The sequence below is a fragment of the Sinocyclocheilus anshuiensis genome, unplaced genomic scaffold, assembly GCF_001515605.1.
Source record: "Sinocyclocheilus anshuiensis isolate Anshui unplaced genomic scaffold, SAMN03320099.WGS_v1.1 scaffold260, whole genome shotgun sequence".
In the NCBI taxonomy this organism is placed as follows: domain Eukaryota; kingdom Metazoa; phylum Chordata; class Actinopteri; order Cypriniformes; family Cyprinidae; genus Sinocyclocheilus; species Sinocyclocheilus anshuiensis.
In genome coordinates this window covers 76825-88089 of record NW_015557134.1, presented here as the reverse complement: position 1 = coordinate 88089, position 11265 = coordinate 76825, and the positions used below count along the sequence as shown (strand labels likewise).

The window sequence follows — 11265 nt, the reverse complement described above, 5'->3', positions numbered from 1 at the left end:
CCTATTCTATTCTGTTCTGTTCTATTCTATTCTATTCTATTCTATTCCTGTTGTTTCCTATCACATTATGTCCTGTCCTCTCCTGTCTTATCCTATCCTATCATATCTTGTCTTGTCCTATTCTATTCTGTTCTATTCTATTCTATTCCTGTTGTTTCCTATCACATTCTGTCCTGTCCTCTCCTGTCTTATCCTATCCTATCATATCTTGTCTTGTCCTATTATATTCTGTTCTATTCTATTCTATCGATATCTTATATGTATTCTATCATATTCCTATTTTTTTTTCTTCTGTCCTGTAATATCCTTTGCATTTCCTATTCTTGTTCCTAATGCTTTTCTGCCCTGACCTATGCTATCCCTATTCTGGCCTATCCCATTCTACTGTCTACTTTTCTTATTTTTCCTATCCTATTGCTTTTTTTTTTCTTGTGCTCCTCTCACTTATCACTATCACCTATTAGTACCTATCATCTCCTACCACCTCTAATCTTCTGCTGAAATTTTTTTTTTTCATATCAGGTCACACTTATGATTCTCATGCCATAGGCTTACATTGAACAAGCAACCAAATTCATATTGTTGGGAACACTATATCACAGAGACTTGTGGCATGAGCTTTCTTGATTTGGGTTGGTAAGCAAACATCTACAACAACCAAACAACCACCTTAACTACCATAGAACAACACCCTGGCATCATTATATGTATCAGTTGAGGTCAGAATTGTTCATATGATATCAGCGCAGTTTTTAGCCCATTAAAAACTCTGTAGTAACTGTAGTGACCACATCCACCGCTACATGGAGAGATGGTTACATCAAAATACCATTACAGACTATAATTATCCCATGAGGAATTCCACAATTTCATATTTCTTCAATTAAAACAGATTTAATTGAGCATATAGATATTTTTGAGCCTTTGAAATATACCCGATTCTTTCAGAAAATGGAGTCTTTTGCCACCCTACAGTGAGGTTTAAAAATAGCACATAGTGTGTTGGCCTTGTTCCAAAACACACACATACAAGGCAGACACACTCTCTCTCTCCCACTTTTTTCCCCCACACATTTCCCACCTCCAGGGCTCATATTCGCTGGTATACCTTGACTGACACAGTTTGCTCTCTTCTGATTGGATAAAGTGAGATGACTGACAACTGCGCAGAGTGCAGGAGCAGCAAGCAGTGGCTCCGCCCCCAGGCTGTGCACGTGGATGAGTCTGCTGTGAACATCTGAAAATCAGAGAGAAGAGAGGAGAGGAGAGGGGAAAGAGGGAGGAGAGAAGTGGGGAACAGAGGCGACAGGATTGACTTGGGAAAGAGAGGAAAGGTTTGGAATTGCTTTGAAGGAAAAAGGAGGAGGAAAAACAGGAGAAAGAGGGGAGAGGAAGAGGAGAAGAGGTAAGCCGAAGATTTCAAAGGAAAGACCACCTCTTTTTTTTTTTAAACATCTCATAATAGTTAGAGGTACATGCATGGGTTTTTATGCGCAAATTAGCATGGGCATGTGTTTCCATATAGGTGAATGTTGTGTATGTGTGCATTACACACTGATGAGCACTAAAGCAGTCTCATTATTTTGACAGCAGTGTTTGTGTGTGTTTGTGTGTGTGTGTGTGTGTGTGTGTGTGTGTGTGTGGTAGCATTACAGATGCATTGCCTCACATCATCGCCGGCAACTGTAGTTACTGGTATCGCTTACACTGGCTCTCTGGTTCCGTGTGATGAAATAAATGCCATCATGAGATTACAATCCCCATGGCATGCTAGTTTTCATATTGTAAGAAGACTGTCATGCAAACGTTGTTTCAAAATGCACTGGTTTTTTGAAAACAGCATCATTTGTTATGCATGTCAACTCATAGAGGAAGTATGGCTCTGTTATTACTGTGTTTACTTCAACAATCCACTGTATACTGTAAATGTTTCCAGGGGAAAAAAGCATTGGAAGGCTATTGTTTGCACAGGCCTGCATGGGCTTTAATGGCACACGTGCCGTGGTTATCTCCACATACTGACCTACATTCACCGGAGCTTTACCACAAGCAGACAACTGTGAGCTGCTAAAATATCCTTCTAAAAATAGAAGCTTATCCCGAGTCATTTGGTAGCTGTAATGGATGAAACCGTAATGTCATTTAAATGAGATCAGTTGTGCCTTGTAACCTTGTAGACTGAAATGAACCTTCCTGAGTTGAAACCCAGAACAGAGTTCAAACACAGAAACAGGAAGTCTGTAATTGCAGAATTAATCGTTTGTGAGGACAGCTTGGGAGACTTGAGTCAGCTGTGTTTTTGGAGACCAAGTTTGTATGTGCTGAAGCTCGAGTAGATTTGTTTTTCCTTGCATAGTTACGAAGTGTCTACTGAAACCTTTAAAAGAAGAAAGTTACTACAATTCTTGAAGAGCGTAGTCTAGTGTTAAACCTAAGCAAAAACACCCTGAATATGTAATTATAGCACTCTTAAAACACAAACACAAGCCATCATTTTAAACTCACATGCATACTGTGCACCTTTTACAGCTCAGCAGTAAATTGAAACATTATGTTTGGTTCTGGTTTGGACCACGGTGGTCCAGCTGTGTGAGTCGCAGTGGTGGTGGTTATTATGGTTTGAGAGTGAAGGAAACTTGGTTTTGGAAACATCCTAAAGTTTTGCCAATCCAAGCACTTCACAACCTCATATGGGAATCTGTGGTTCTGAGGAAACTGTCATTACTGGACCACCATCGTTTTGGAGCTCGTCAGCTCCTTGTGTACAGTAGTTCTGCCTTGTGTTGTATCTGCTTCATGTATCATATCTGCCTGGACTAGTTTACTGTAAGGCTGCCAAGTAACTAGTATGATCTCAGCAGCCTGAAAACAAACTTCTGATCTGGAACTTCTTTCAACTGATCTTCACCTGCTAACTGCAGATCTCTAAATTCTGTCTAAAAGTAATGCCTGATACTTCTAATCTCAAACCCCTGAATTCCTCAGTCTGATATCAACAGACAGAGCGCAATCAAATAGGAGTGCAATAATTCTGAGTAAAATATGCATCTTGCTAAAAAATTTGTTTTTGGACATTACATGTGTCTTTTGTAGAATTTAAAAAAAATATTTTTATGATAGCAGTAACTGTAAGTGGACTATTGTAATAGGTAATTCAAATGTAAGCTAGTAGGCTACAGTACTATTACTAAGCTCAAATGAGTTAATGTGTGTTTCTTATAGCAGTTAAAATTTAGTCATTTTCTTTTATTATTTATTTTCATTTTTAATTCAGTGATTTTAAATTCTAATTAAGTTATTTTAATGCTTTAAAGAGCCATTTTAGATTGTAATATTCTAATGTTCTGCTATCTATTCTGCGTCATTTTCTTTTATTATTTATTTTCATTTTTAATTCAGTGATTTTAACTTTTCATTTAGTTATTTTAATGCTTTAAAGAGCAATTTTAGATTGTAATGTTCTGCTATCTGTTCTGCAAACTATAAAAGGTACAGCTGTAATAAAACCAGAGAGAAAGGCTGCATGGCTAGAAACTGTAAAAAAAAAAAGAAAAGAAAAAAGTCAAATAATAGTATGTAATAGTAATAGTATAAACTGAGACAGTGGTAATATCATTATGTTCCTATTGGTCAGTAGAGGAGCTTAGCTTAGCCTGACAGTTAGCCTGCTTTAGACCAGGTTAGTTTCCCAGCATAAGTTGCCACAGTGACTAAGCTTGATCTAGGCCTATGTTAAATTTGCTTTATGGAACCAAATCATTTGACAATGAGTCAGACTAACTGAAATAAGCCTGGCTTATTTGGTTAACTTGTTTTATGAAACAGGCCTCGAGGCATTAAAAGTGATCATATTTTCTCCATTGCATCATATTGCATCGAATCGCATTGTGTTGAATCGAATCGAAATCGGATCGCACTGCATCATAATAGGGGTGAATCGTATCGCATCGCATCGGTAGCTGCTTCATATGTATCTTTAATGTATCGTATCGTTGGCTATGCATCGAGATGCATATCGTATCGGCCTGAGTCATGAGATGCACATCCCTAGTACCTATAGAGTAGTACTGCATCCTTCGTATCTCCCAAAAGTCTTTAGTTTTATCATATTTATAAAAGAAAGATACAGCTTTACGATTCTCTCCGAAAGCAGCTGAGCTTCTGGAGGTGCGCCGTGGGCGGAGCTAAAGAGTGACGAGCCCTTAAGCGCCGATTGCCAACAAAACACAGACATTTGATGCAGTTTCACTTACTGTCTGCGATTCCAACTCATTACTGGGATCTTTTATAGCTGGGACCGCTCCATCTTTCAGTATCAAATGATGTGCAAATCCAGCGTCGAACTGGGCCTTGTTTATAAAACGTTCAGCAACAAACACACTTGTGAAACTCCGTTGCTGCCCCTGAAAAACAAACTGCATCCACTGTTCACGTAACGCTGTGTTCCTTTGGGAAGCTGAACAAAGTTCTCTTTCCCTTAAGTAAGTTATAACCAAAAACACACTTCTTTGGAGACATTCTTCCTGAGCGAGTCCCGTGCAGCAGTGCTGCCAAATGAAGCCCGTTGATGGCATAGACTGATGGGCGTGCTCTTGCTCTCTTGCTCAGGTCGACACAGGCGCGTTCTTCCAGGAGAAATGCCCATATAAGGAGTTCCACCCTTCATTACGTCATGAAGAGCAACGATCGAAAAAAACTTTCCGAAACTTGTAAGAACTTTAACAGTGTAAATAACTCAACATGCATGAAATAGCATTAACCCCCCCCCAACATGTTTTTATACCTGTACAAAAAGATTTACCCTCGAATCCTGTGCCATTAAACTGTATTTTATTTAGCTATCTTGACACTGTAGCAATCTTAAATTATCTTGCTCAGCAAGATTCTCTTAAAACGGCTTATGCCTAGTTCACACTAAAGGATTTTAAGCCCGATTTAAGCCCGATTTGCAAGTTAACGAGCTCGCCGACAGGTCAGGCTGTGATCGGGGAAAAATCAGTGGGTGATCGGCGCTCAGCAATCTTTATGTGTGAACTACACAACGACGCATCAAAGAGGCTCGCTGACGCGTCGCCAACACCTCGCTGGACCGGTCGGTCGACTCGACATCACGTGGTGTCAGGTGTCGTGACGAGCTACAGCCAATAAGAGAGCAAGGCATGGGTTGAGGTCACCGGAAGAAAAACAACAGCAGCAACATGGCTTAAAGAAAAGTTTGGACACAATAAATGGAGCAAAATGTTTAATCAAGCAAACAGCTTGCAGCGCTAATTTCTTCCCGACATCCATTTTCAAATAAACAACTCCTGTTTCATGTGTTGTTTCGCCTCATTCCCGTTCCAATTCTTGCGTGTGTTTTTGTGACAAAACGTGCTTTGTAGAGTCGTTGGGTGACAGAGTTGTTGTCAGCTTGTGTAGTGTGTAACCCCCGGTTGTGGATCATTTACATAGTCACGTAGTGTGAGCACCAAGACAGACAATCAAGTCATGTAGTCTGAACAGCACAGCGATCTGCCGACGTATAAAGTCATGTAGTGTGAACTTGGCTTTAGCCATAACAGCTTAACTTGTTTTGTAGCAATAATGAGAATTCCTCAAGGAATGCTAAAGTGTATTTGTGAGGCATTCTGAATTGCGTTTCAGAGTTCACATACTTGCGTAGGTTCTAGGACATAAAATTGCCAAGATTACCATGCATTACAATAAGAACATATTTCTTTACATTTCTAAATAATAGTAAGCAGCTTGTGTTACCAGTCAGTCAACTGTAATTTCTTCCAGGTGGACAAATCCTTAGCAACTCTGGAAGGTTTGCATGTGGTACATGTGGTTGCATGTGTGGCAGAAGAGGGAAAGTCATCTAAACAACATGCAAACCCTCATATCTGAAGTCACTGAACAAATAAGAAAATAAATCAGACAATGTGAACCAGACCGATAAATCTTCATAAGCAGCCATGCAAATTTCTCAATTGCACATATGCGCATAATCTCCCTCAGGAGGTCTCGTAGTCCATGTTTGCATGTGTTTTTCTTCTCAGGTAAGATCATTGTTTTGAGCTCAGAACGTCTTCTGTAGAATTGAGCTGATGTGCATTAAGCAGAGTTTATGATTGGTTGCCTTGGAAACACATACTGTACTCTTTAGGTGTGAAGAGAGAGAGAGAGAGAATGAGAGAATGAGAGAGAGAGAGAATGAGGATGGAGTGAAGCAGAGGGAAGGTGGGGGAGGGGCTGTACAGGGAAAAGCAAAAAAAAAAGAAAAAGAAATGAAAGCAGACTGGCTGGTAGAAGGGGGTTGGGCTATCTTCTCTCAACACCACTCTCTCTACCTCTTCCACTCTCTCCCTCTATTTCTCTCTCTCTCTCTTTCTGCTTTCTCGTACCATTCCTTCCCTTTCTTTGTCTGCTGAAGGAGAAGGCAGGAAAGGAGGGTGCAAATGTGAGAGAAAGCGAGAGTGTTGAGAGAGAGAGAGGGGTAAGAAAGGACAAGACAGAATGGACTAGGCACACTCGCCTTTTTGACAATAGAAGCTCACTTCACTTCCTGTCTGTCAGTGGCGTTCCGTGAGTAAGTCCTCTCACTCTTTGTGTGTGTGTGTGTGTGTGTGTGTGTACGCATGAGTGCACGTTTTGTCAGAGCTGCCATCCGCTATAAGGTAAAGGTGAAACATTTAAAGGTAAATTGTGCCCGAGCAGTGGGCAAACAGGAAGCAGTGCCCTTCTCTTCCTTTCTGACCTGCAAGGTAAGAATGCTTGTGCATCTCAGGAGAGAAACACTCATCTCTCCTTTCCATGCCACTTAAATACCGGCCCCTCCAGCTCACTTTTTCTGTCTTTGTGCTCCATGTGGTTTCTTTTCCTTTTCTTTGTGCAGTAATGTGACTGACTGTGAATGTTTTGCAATAAATCCCCTGCAAGTCTCTACAACTCAAAGTAAATTGTGAAGTTAGCTTCTGAGGAGATCCTTCTGTACATAATGCCGTTGTGTGTGCGTGTGTGTGTGTATGTGTAATACAATAGCAAGCCGGTCTCTACTGAATACTTTTGTACAGGAAGTATGATTATTATAGCTGGCAAGCTTGATCTCTGCCATTATGGCTCATCACAGATCTAATAAAAGACACCGCCTCGGTGTGTGTGTCTGCAGAGAACTTTCTCAGACAACCTCCCCACGAGCAGTATCACCCATAACTCTCTCTGCACGAGAGAGATTTCCTCAGTTTCTTATCTGCCAAAGAACACCCACATGCATGCATTACGTTACTCTCCTGTGGGGCCCCATGGTCACCTGTCGTCCTTGTTGGCCCAATTCATTAGCAGCACCTGCAAATGAAGATAGAATGATAAGAGAGAAGAGAAACAGAGACAGAAGGATTGGCATATCTCCAAGAGTTGTAAAATAATTGAAAATATTTGAATGAGTAATGTAAATATCTGCTTAACTTTAAGATCTCCTGCAAACTTCAAGTGTGTTATACAGAGAGTTTTGCATTTAAAAGGAGGGTGCACCCAAAAATGAAAATTCAGCCATAATTCACTGGAACTGGAATGGTTTTCAGTTCTCTGTGGAACACAAAATAATACATTTTGAAGAATCATGTTGTTCTTTTACAAATATTGAAAGCTTGCAGTATATTGACCAGGGGAGTTCAGAAAGTGACAAAAAAGGGTCATAAAAGTAGCCTACCCTAAGTGGCACATATGGCTAGAACATCTTCTGAAAGCATAGCATATGGTGAAGTAAATGCAATTTCAGTTCATCTTCAATTAAACTATCACTCTTCATCACTCAAATCTCATTTGCACTTGTGCATATTTAAATGTCTTGTAAAGAAGCATTGAGCCAGAATTGCTGTCAGTAGCACCAAAATCCATTGATTCGTTAAGGGTGAATGATATTTGAGATCTACAACAATGAATAACGACTTCAGTTCCTCTCACCAAATCAAAGATGACTATTATGTGGCTTCAGGAGATTTGTAATATAGTGCAAAAGTCGTATGGAGCACTTTATTATCTCCCTCGAATGTCATTTGCACTTGTGCATATTCATACTTGCAACCGATTTTCATTTTTGGGTCCACTGTTCCTTTGACAGGCAGAAGTAGAGAGTGTGTATGTGCAAATGTGTGAGTGTGTTTCAAAAGAAGGCTTCTATGAGAGATTGTATGTCTTTATTTTCTCACAGGCTTACCTTACATCAGAGGTATTTTCTATCAAATTAGTTTGTCCCTAGCTGCCCTATATGTTAAATGACCTAAATCCACCAGTAAATGCATCGGGCCTGTTACAACACACTCTTGATCTGATTTAAACCTCATGTGCGAGAGCAAGTCTGTCTCTGTTTATTTAGAGTAATATGAGATATGTGTACATGTCAATATCTGCCTCTCAGATTGGATATCAACTCATAAACCCCACCGACTGTGACCCCAACAGCTGCCATAGCACGTCAAGTTTTTAACGACTTGTAAGCGTCAATGGCACCACTACCTAAGTGTGAAAGAACAAGACAGAGAGACAGAAATCCTGTGAGAAAAACTCTCAGAAAGTGTGGCTGATCATTTGACAGTGTAGTAGAGAATCACGTTCATGCGGTTACACCGAGGGTCCCACATCAGCAAATATAATCTGTTTAAAACACAGTTTTTTCCACAACAAAGTCCTGCTTGATGTGAAATGCGCAAATAAAATACGTCTTACTCATTCAGGTTACGAAGCTAGATATCGTTCTGCGTCTGAAACTGAAACTGATCAACTAAACCTCAAATTCTCATACGTGATATGTGTCGTTTTAGATTTTTGTCTGTGTTTGTGTCTAAGACCATCTGCATTTTGCTTTCGATTTATAGACACACAACATATCTAATTTAGTTGTTTAAACAGGAAACCCCTCGCAGTTTGGCCTAGCCGCTTTTGTTTACGTCTGCAGTGTGCGTGGGTTTTTTTCACTGAATATTGAGTCTGAATTTCTCTCATATATCAGTCAGTAACACAATCTCGCTGCTCCTGACAGCAGTGGCGCCCCTATTTTTCCCTTCCCACTCTTCCTCTCTTTTTCCGGCTGTTTGATTCCTGCTGTAGTTCCCCTCAGCTCTCATGAGATATTTGTTTCAGATGGACAGTCACCACAGACTCTTTGTTTTCAATTGGATTCCTGGCTTTACTGTTGAGTTTTGCGAAGAGTTCGAGTCAGCGTAATCAATGTGGATTCTAGACTGTGTGGCTTTCTATCTTTTTTTAGAGTATCAAACTGTTTTGGGGGTTTTAAAAGGGTCATCTCATTAAATTTTATGGAACTGGAACAGATCCAAAAAGTAATCATCCAAAATGACTTGTAATAAAATTTCAGATGTCAAAACCCGAGTTCATTCAATAATTTAATGAGGAAGTATACTATTATTCCAAGATACCGGAATAAGAAATGTTAATGGAAATGAGTAAAATGTGGGAAATAATGCCAAATGTTTTGCTCTTTCTGTCTAAGCATATCCTTCTGGATCCCAACATTAGGAAAAAAGGGAATAAAAGGGTTTATTTTTAGCAAGATCCCTAAGCATTTCAGTCTGATTTTAACAGTTCATGCTGCAAATTCAGTATCTGTGCATGTTTACTATGCGTCACAATGTATAATGTAGGCTCATATTAAGAAACAAGGACGTGCTCACTAAATAAGACATCACAGCATATCTGCTGCTAGTCATTTCTTATGCAAAAAGTCAGTTTACATAAGAGTCCTCAATGTACAACAGCAACATTGGCCTGTTTAATTTGACTAAATGCATACATATACTAAAATTATGAGTGTTTTTGGTGCAAAAAATCTTGATTAACATTATAAGTATGCCTCAGAGAGAAAAAAATATGATATGACCCCTGTAGAACTATGATACAAAAGCAGAATTACTGTGGTTACTGATATGGACTCGATTAAATTAAGAAAAGCAAGATATGGGATAAAAAGAAATTTAAGACGAACATTGCTGGACAGCCTTAGGCCCATTATTTTCTAATGCAATTCCTGCTTAATCTAAGTGCATGTGTGTGAAACTGGAGAGACTCATAAAAGCTTATAGGAAGAGGAAGATGCGTGAGTGAAAGCTCTTCGGTCTGCATCGCACCTCATTTGAATGTAATGCAAAGAAGCTGTACTCATCCATGAGATGTGAGACTCTTCACTCATGCATCCCAATGAGGCCTGATAACAACCACAATCACAATTGAACCACTTGAAAAAATTCATGTAGGGAAGACATTTCAGACTCGTTTGTAAAAGTGAGATATTTTTCAGCAGTGTGTGTATGAGGTCACGACCACAACTGCACAACAGTGTCACATTTTTACAGGAAGTTAGAACCACTTCCTTTCCAACGGAACTGTTTGCTGGGTTTCTATGGCTACCTACATTAGCAGCATGTCATAAAAACGTTGGCATACACACACAACCCACTTTTGCACGTCAGTCTTGCATCATTGTGTTTTGTATCCTCGCTGGTGAAGGCACACTGTGAGAGTCTGGTTTGGACTGAGCAGGTGTGATGTACCTGGATAGGTTTGTGTAATCTGATATAACAACCTGTTTGACAGTGCATTGTTGGTCTGCTTTAAAATTTGATTACAATGGGACAAGGACGCTCACATGAACGTTGGCAAATAAAAAATACATTTCACAGAGGTGCTTTTCGAAGCTCAGGAGACTTTATGTAGTTCTCAGTTAAGATTCGTTGAAGTATCAGCTTTGTCTCAGATAGTTATTCTAAATTTCCTTACAATCAGAAAAGATAAAAACAATTGAGACAACAGTAGACATGCAGTAAGCAATTTCCTGGCTCTTCCAAGCTTTATAATGGCAGTGAATCGTGGTCGAGATTTTGAAGCAAAATAAAGTGCGTCCATCCATCATAAGTGCTCAATGCGGCTCCGGGGAGTTAATAAAGGCCTTCTGAAGCAAAACGATGTGCTTGTATAAGAAAAATATCCATATTTAAAACTTTATAAACCATAATCGCTAACTTCTGCTAACTGATATACTTGGGTTCACTAGAGAGGCCTTTATTAACTCCCCGGAGTCGTGTGGAGCACTTTTTATGTTGGATGGATGCACTTTTTGGAGCTCCAAAATCTCGACCCCCATTCACTGCCTTTATAAAGCTTGGAAGAGCCAGACATTTTTTAAAGGGGTCATATGATGCTGCTAAAAAGAACATTATTTTGTGTATTTGGTGTAATGAAATGTGTTTATGCGGTTTAAGGTTCAAAAAA

General features: G+C 39.7%; 1 protein-coding gene across 4 annotated transcripts in view; it reads left to right on the top strand.

Annotated features, from left to right (window-relative positions):
• Positions 1–1187: 1187 nt before the first annotated feature.
• Positions 1188–11265, top strand: part of LOC107678007 (lysine-specific demethylase 6B-like) — a 26393-nt gene continuing 16315 nt past the window's right edge. The window contains exon 1 of one of the 4 annotated variants that reach the window (XM_016473102.1): positions 1188–1405. The gene's annotated coding sequence lies outside the window, so the exon portion shown is untranslated. Of the gene's footprint in view, positions 1406–6343; positions 6572–11265 lie in introns of those variants that run through there. The other 3 variants (XM_016473099.1, XM_016473101.1, XM_016473100.1) reach the window with 3 other exon arrangements.